Source organism: Mastacembelus armatus, chromosome 1 (genome assembly GCF_900324485.2).
Source record: "Mastacembelus armatus chromosome 1, fMasArm1.2, whole genome shotgun sequence".
NCBI lineage: Eukaryota > Metazoa > Chordata > Actinopteri > Synbranchiformes > Mastacembelidae > Mastacembelus > Mastacembelus armatus.
The window spans coordinates 7495943-7502077 of NC_046633.1; the positions used below are offsets into that span (position 1 = coordinate 7495943).

Genomic DNA, 6135 nt, shown 5'->3' on the forward strand with positions numbered 1-6135 from the left:
GGGACAGAGCTGGAGTTGGAAGTGGAGCTGGAAACCAACTCAGACCTGACAGACAAGTGTGGCGTCAGACCCTGAGAGACCCTCACAGTAAGAGGAACAAATATGCAGGAACACCCACACAAAGTACCCGCTCACGTTGGCACTTACCTGCTCCTTTCAGTCCCCGCCTCCCCTCTTTTCTCTCCCTTTCTCTGCTGCTGCTGCCTTATAGCTGCTGGACTTGTCTTACTGCCTCGTTTGTCATCTCCAATCACTTGCTCTTTGAGCGGCCCTGACAGACGAGGGTATTAACTGCCTCTGTGTGGTGTTGAGAGTTGGGCTTTCCTGCTGAATAGCAAAACTATGTATAAACGCTACAGGAAAACATGTAATGACACACACTGGCATACTCCCACCTACAGCTGCTTAGAGTGTGATTGTGTGTGAATGCTGAGAAGTCTCCGCTCTTTACTCTTTTTTTGGTTTTTATATTCTTTCTCCACCTCATATTCCTATTGCGTATATACTGTTTTCCCCTCTACTTCTACTTGACCTCTTGCAATGTCTGGTTTTGGTTTATTGGAGATGTTTTACTATAATGTGATTTGGAAACAAACAGTTACAATGTCAGACACAGGAGGTTCTATAGATTTGTGGTTTGGGGTTGGCCAGAAAATAGATGCAGCCTGCCATTCATGCATTAAGAGCTGTGGCTGATTCAACTGTCAGATATGATGGAGTGGCTGACTACTCTGCCAGTTTAAGCTTGCCATGGCTGACTAGCTGAGTGGCTGACTGAAAATGCAGTATTGCTCTTCTTTACATGCAGACTAAATGAATCATTAAATCTTCTGTAGACAGGCTAGTTCAATTGGGTTTTACAAGGGAAACTTTGCCCTAAATAGTTTTTTTTTTTGTTTTTATTTCCTTGATTTTTAATTTAAGTACAAAATATCAGGTAATAATTAAAAAAAAAAAAAAAAAAAAAAAAAAAAACTTGTGGCAATTAAGTACAACATGATCGGTTGTTGGAAAAGTTTCGCAGCCGCAGCCACACGTCAGTGTCTCTAACACCGGCTGATGTGGGCAGACACAATGGCTGCAGAGGAATTTTAGAAATAGTAGTTTCTGTCTGGATGGTGCAGTGTCCAAGCAGGCCACCCACCAGGAGAGTGGGCCTGAGGAATGCTTTTTACTGGATTGCTTGTCTTATTACAACCTCCTGCCCCCCCCCCCCAGACCTACAGTGTGTGTGTATGTGTGTGTGTGTCTGTGTGGGCATGTGTCAGAAATGACATTACGTACATTACCTGGAACACAGGAGTGTGAATGTGTACATAGATTTTCCATGTGCACTGTGACCACCAGTGTTTTTCTTCTGACAGTTGGCCAGTAACAAAAAGAAAATGGTGGTAGCTTTTTTCTCCAGCTTGCTGACAGACTAATTAAGGAAAGAGTGTAAAAGAAGGTCGCATAGTTGCAGCTGAAACAAATTCAAACAAGTTCAGTATTTGATTGATAGAAAAGTCTGTGGCAGCAATTTAATTTTGACAATCTTTTCTTTTTTTCTTTTTCCTTCAGTGGATCACTTGGGGTAATGCCGGCTGGGTCTCCCTCCCACCTCTGCTTCAGGTCAGCGCATCAGGGCTATATATTGGCTTCTATTAGCATAACACATGAATCTCTGACCACACTGTTGTTGGCCGAGTTGCATAATGGGTAAATGTGCCAGGTTTTCACAAGCAAGAAAATTCTATGAAACAAAACAGATGATATCTCCTAAACTGTCCAACATGAGCCCAAGAATATAACTTTTTGTAATGCTGGACCAACACAGGACTCAAATCATTTTTAAAAAAGAAAGGTCAGAAATTTAGATATGTTGAATTTTTTTTTTTTTGGTCTAAATATTTTTGGCTGACAAAACAACCCGACTGCATGAGTAAGCTTGAGAAGACATTTTTTTCATCAAATAATTGCTCAGCAGCAAAGTTATGAAAATGGAAATAATTGTTAGTTGCCTCTCAAGTGAAACGTTACTACTGACTCAGTCCTCAACTTTATTGTTAAAGTGACATCTTCTTTTTCTGTTTTTCTTTTGTCAGCTCCAAACCCACAAATATTCAGTTTACAGCGATGAGCAGACAAAGGCACTGAACTGTCACGTTGGAGAGGCCAAACTGACTTTTCAGTTGACTGGGTAGGTTAATAGTTTTCATTTCTACAACAGGTTACTGAATGTGCCATTGCTCTTAGTATCAACAGGTAGCAACTTGATACACCTGCTGCTGATCAATTATTTAGCACTGACTAAAATTATGCATTTTACTCTGTGGTGCTAAATAAAGAGCAGTTTAAAAATAGAAGTGATAAGAGAGACCATTGTGATAGACTTTATTGTCTAAAGTGTTTTTCCACTTGATGTACTTTGACAATAGTTACACTGTTTTACAGTGGTGTTCTTACCTACACTTCGTAGAAGTAGCAATAGTAGTAGTAATACATTGCATAAGTATTAATATTAGTTGTATCTTTATCTTAAAGCATCAACAGTAAAATAAGTAAGATCTTAATCTGAAAAGTAAATAGTAACTGAAAATTTCCAATTAATTTAAAAGGTAAATATTTGCGTCTGAAATGTGGAGAACTGAAAGTATCAAGTAGCATCACATTACAGTAAGTAAAGTACTACCCATGTTTTCAGGCTTTGGTTGAGCACTATGTGTTTTTTTTTTTCTGCCTTCAAATAAGGCATAGAAAGAAAAACCAAAAAACTTGGCCAGAGTACTAGTAAAGATAAAAATACGCTTTATTCTAAGCAAGCTTCATGCTGAGCACTGTAAGTCTGCCACCACTAGGGGAGGCTTCACTTCTACTTCCAATGTGAGAGAGAAAACTGGCAATATTTCACAAACAGCATTTAGTAGAAGACGCCCTATATCCACATTATCCACCTGCACACATGACAATGCCAGTTACTGTATTTTGTGGTTGGCTTAAGTGTTTGTAGATTTATCTCACCTGCAACCGGTCAAACAAAGTGCAGGCTGTGTCTATATTTGCTGTGATCATGGGGTGACGGGCCACAGGGTGTGTGACTGTGACAGTGACATGCTCTGATGCTGTTCAAAAGAACTGGCTGCCTTAATCTGCTGAAGGACTTTACCCCACTATATTGGATGTGTCAACACAGCAGAGCGTTATGTTAATTTGTGTGTGTGAGTGCAGCAGTGTAGAGGGAAAGTAGGGGTTAAACTGTCTATGTGAAGAGAGGGTGTAGCCAGATTGACTGGTGGTGAGAGATAATGGGTGGGGACCAAAAGGTGTCACCGCTTGTCTGATGTTAACTGTCAAACAGTTATAACCTGACCTGGTTTATCAGATTGTCATGATTGGAAAGTTCATCAGAAACAGCAGGAATATATATTACTTTTTATTATCAATATTATAGTACAGGATTTCATGATTGTACTGGTGGGACTTTCACAATGGAGTTTCAATGTGCAAAACATCTTCTTTATAAGTTCAGTTGTTGAAAATAGGCGTGAGTTTCTTAAATGCATTAATTCTGTAAAGCAAAGAACGTTAAGGTGAATTTTTTATTTTTTTTGTAGTGATTTGCAGCTATATTTCTGTATATTTAAGTGATAATCATGAACGAATGATAACATGAGGTGGCTGTATTGTTTGTGTTATATTTTATATGAAGCAAATTAAGAATTTCTAAGTTCAGAGTTTAGCGAGTCAGCTTATAGCATTTTTGTGTTGCAGGTGGTTAAGGTGAAACTAATGTCAGCTACTTAAAATACTTTTAGTTAATGTGCAACATTGATCACATTTCAGGCTCAACCCAAATACAGTTTTTTGGTACTTGTACATAGGAATAACACAAGAGTGTGACCAAATTCATTTAATATTTACAACATTACTCATAGTAACTGGTTTATTTCTTTTGGTTCCTTTAAGGGGCAGCATGGTGGAGCTTCCATGTTCTCCCTGTGCTTGTGCGGCTTTTCTCCAGGTACTGACCTATTTTGTCTTGTTTGGCTTGTTGCAGGTGGAAAAGAAATAATGCATCTAATTAGTTGTTTCCTGTTTGCTGAGCTGGGTTGCTGCTGTGTCTTCTCAGTGTAATGACAACAACAGCTAGAGCAGTGCAGTAAAGTAAAATAGCTGATTTGGAAGAAACCTAAATTATTCAGAATAAATTTGTTTTTATTCTATCATCAGTGTACTTTTAGCTTGAGTTAAAATCCAGAGGACGTGTATATGAATTGAAAGCTGGTAGGGCAATAACCATTTCTCAGTATTTATTTGAATAAATTACATTGACTTATACATTTGTAGCATACCGTCTTAGATTCCAGTGCAACAATAAAATGACAGAAAAGAAAAAACAACCCAGAGACAATCATGTGCAACACAAAGAATCCCTCCCTCAACATTGCTTTTTGATAAGTACGCTCTCTCTATGAATATATATGTATATGTATATATATATCTATCTATCTATCTATATATATATATATATATATATATATATATATATACACCTATACTGCATGTGTATATTTTTGTCACAGTTACAAAAATAAGATACGTTACTGTAGATGTGCAACTACACCAACAAGGTGAAAACAAAACACAAAAGAGCTGTACAGTCCTCATTGAGGGCAAAGATACACACAATTGTTAAAAAAGTGAAAGAGAAAAAGAAGGAAGGATTTATATCGCCTTTAAAAACAAAATACGTGACCTGTTTAAACTGTATCATTATTCTTCCCCAGCCAACAAAGTTTGTTAAAGTTGTACTTCCCTCTGAACCCCCCCCCCCCCCCCCCAAAAAAAACAAACAAAACAAACAAACAAGACTTAGTGTGGGTTATTAGTTGAGTTTGCATAATTTATTGTAATTTTACTCAGTATGATTTTTTTCCTTTGATTAAAGAGACATCAATGTTTGTTTTAATGCTGAACACTGTCAGAGACAGTATATCTTGAATACCTCGGCATTAGAGGTCCTCTGTAACCCCATCCCTGTGCATTACATGTAGAGTCTGCAAACCAAAATGCACACCCCTCCCCCAAAACACACGCACAACATTACTACAAGATGGCGTAAAAACAATGTTACTACAGCACAGATTATTTTGCTGAAGGGTTAATACATCGTTGAGGTTGCAGATAATAATCAGCTGACGTAAACATATAACAGAGGCCAGTTAGATTTATAGATATAAGTTAAAGAAGAGAAAAAAAATCCTGCACAATACTGCAAAGAAGCATATAGCTGGTCAGGGAAAATTAAACAATAGTATGTATAAGATCTAACAGTGATTCTGAGGTCTGACATGACACATTAAGGGGGTTTAGTGTACCATTTCGATTTAAGTTTTTACTGAGAAAAAATAATTTTAGTTTGTATTACACTCGCCTATTGATATATTCCTTTTCCTGTTAGGAAGTATTTCATAGAGGATCATTGCTGGCTACATCTAGTTTAATCTTAATCAGAGGCTTATAGACAGCTGAACTACAGAATATTTATTTTACTGATAGGGATGGAGCAAAAACAGCTACACCTTCTGCTGCAGAGAAAACAGTTGCCCCAGTGAGCATTTAAGTCCTATAAGTTATTATATCACAAAACATCAACCATTTTTTACCACAAGTTGCCGATAAAATACACGTCAGAGGATTGAAACTTATGCATCAAAATTTTCTTACGTCACTTCAAACTGTTTTACAACTTGTGTTTCTGCACATGACACCATCACTAATCACTGGCTCAGATATGTAATATCACAGACTCAAGAATACGACTTTAACCCTCCTTGATGAAATTACCAAAGAACCGGAGACTGCATCAGACAGACTTACTGACACTTTGCTGTTAGAGTTGATTCAGGATTTTGCAGGTAACTTTGGCATCTATATCACATACAACCAATCACACATATGTGTTGAAATGTAAAAGAAGCACTATGGATAATCTCGGTTTTCAAATAGATGATTCTGTCTAGTACTTTCTGAAAACTCTGAATACTTTAAATGTCAGGATATCCTTTGGACAGATGTTTTAGAACATGATAGGGATGTGGTTTCTCCAGGAATGACCCAAGCATGCCAAGAGAGGACTCCCATTAAAAATAGGAA

General features: G+C 37.6%; 1 long non-coding RNA gene across 1 annotated transcript; it reads left to right on the forward strand.

The window, feature by feature from the left end:
• Positions 1 to 2210, forward strand: LOC113128869 (uncharacterized). The gene is made up of 3 exons (XR_003295546.1): positions 1 to 87; positions 1561 to 1611; positions 2085 to 2210. It is a non-coding gene; the product is annotated as an uncharacterized LOC113128869 (long non-coding RNA).
• Positions 2211 to 6135: the final 3925 nt, after the last annotated feature.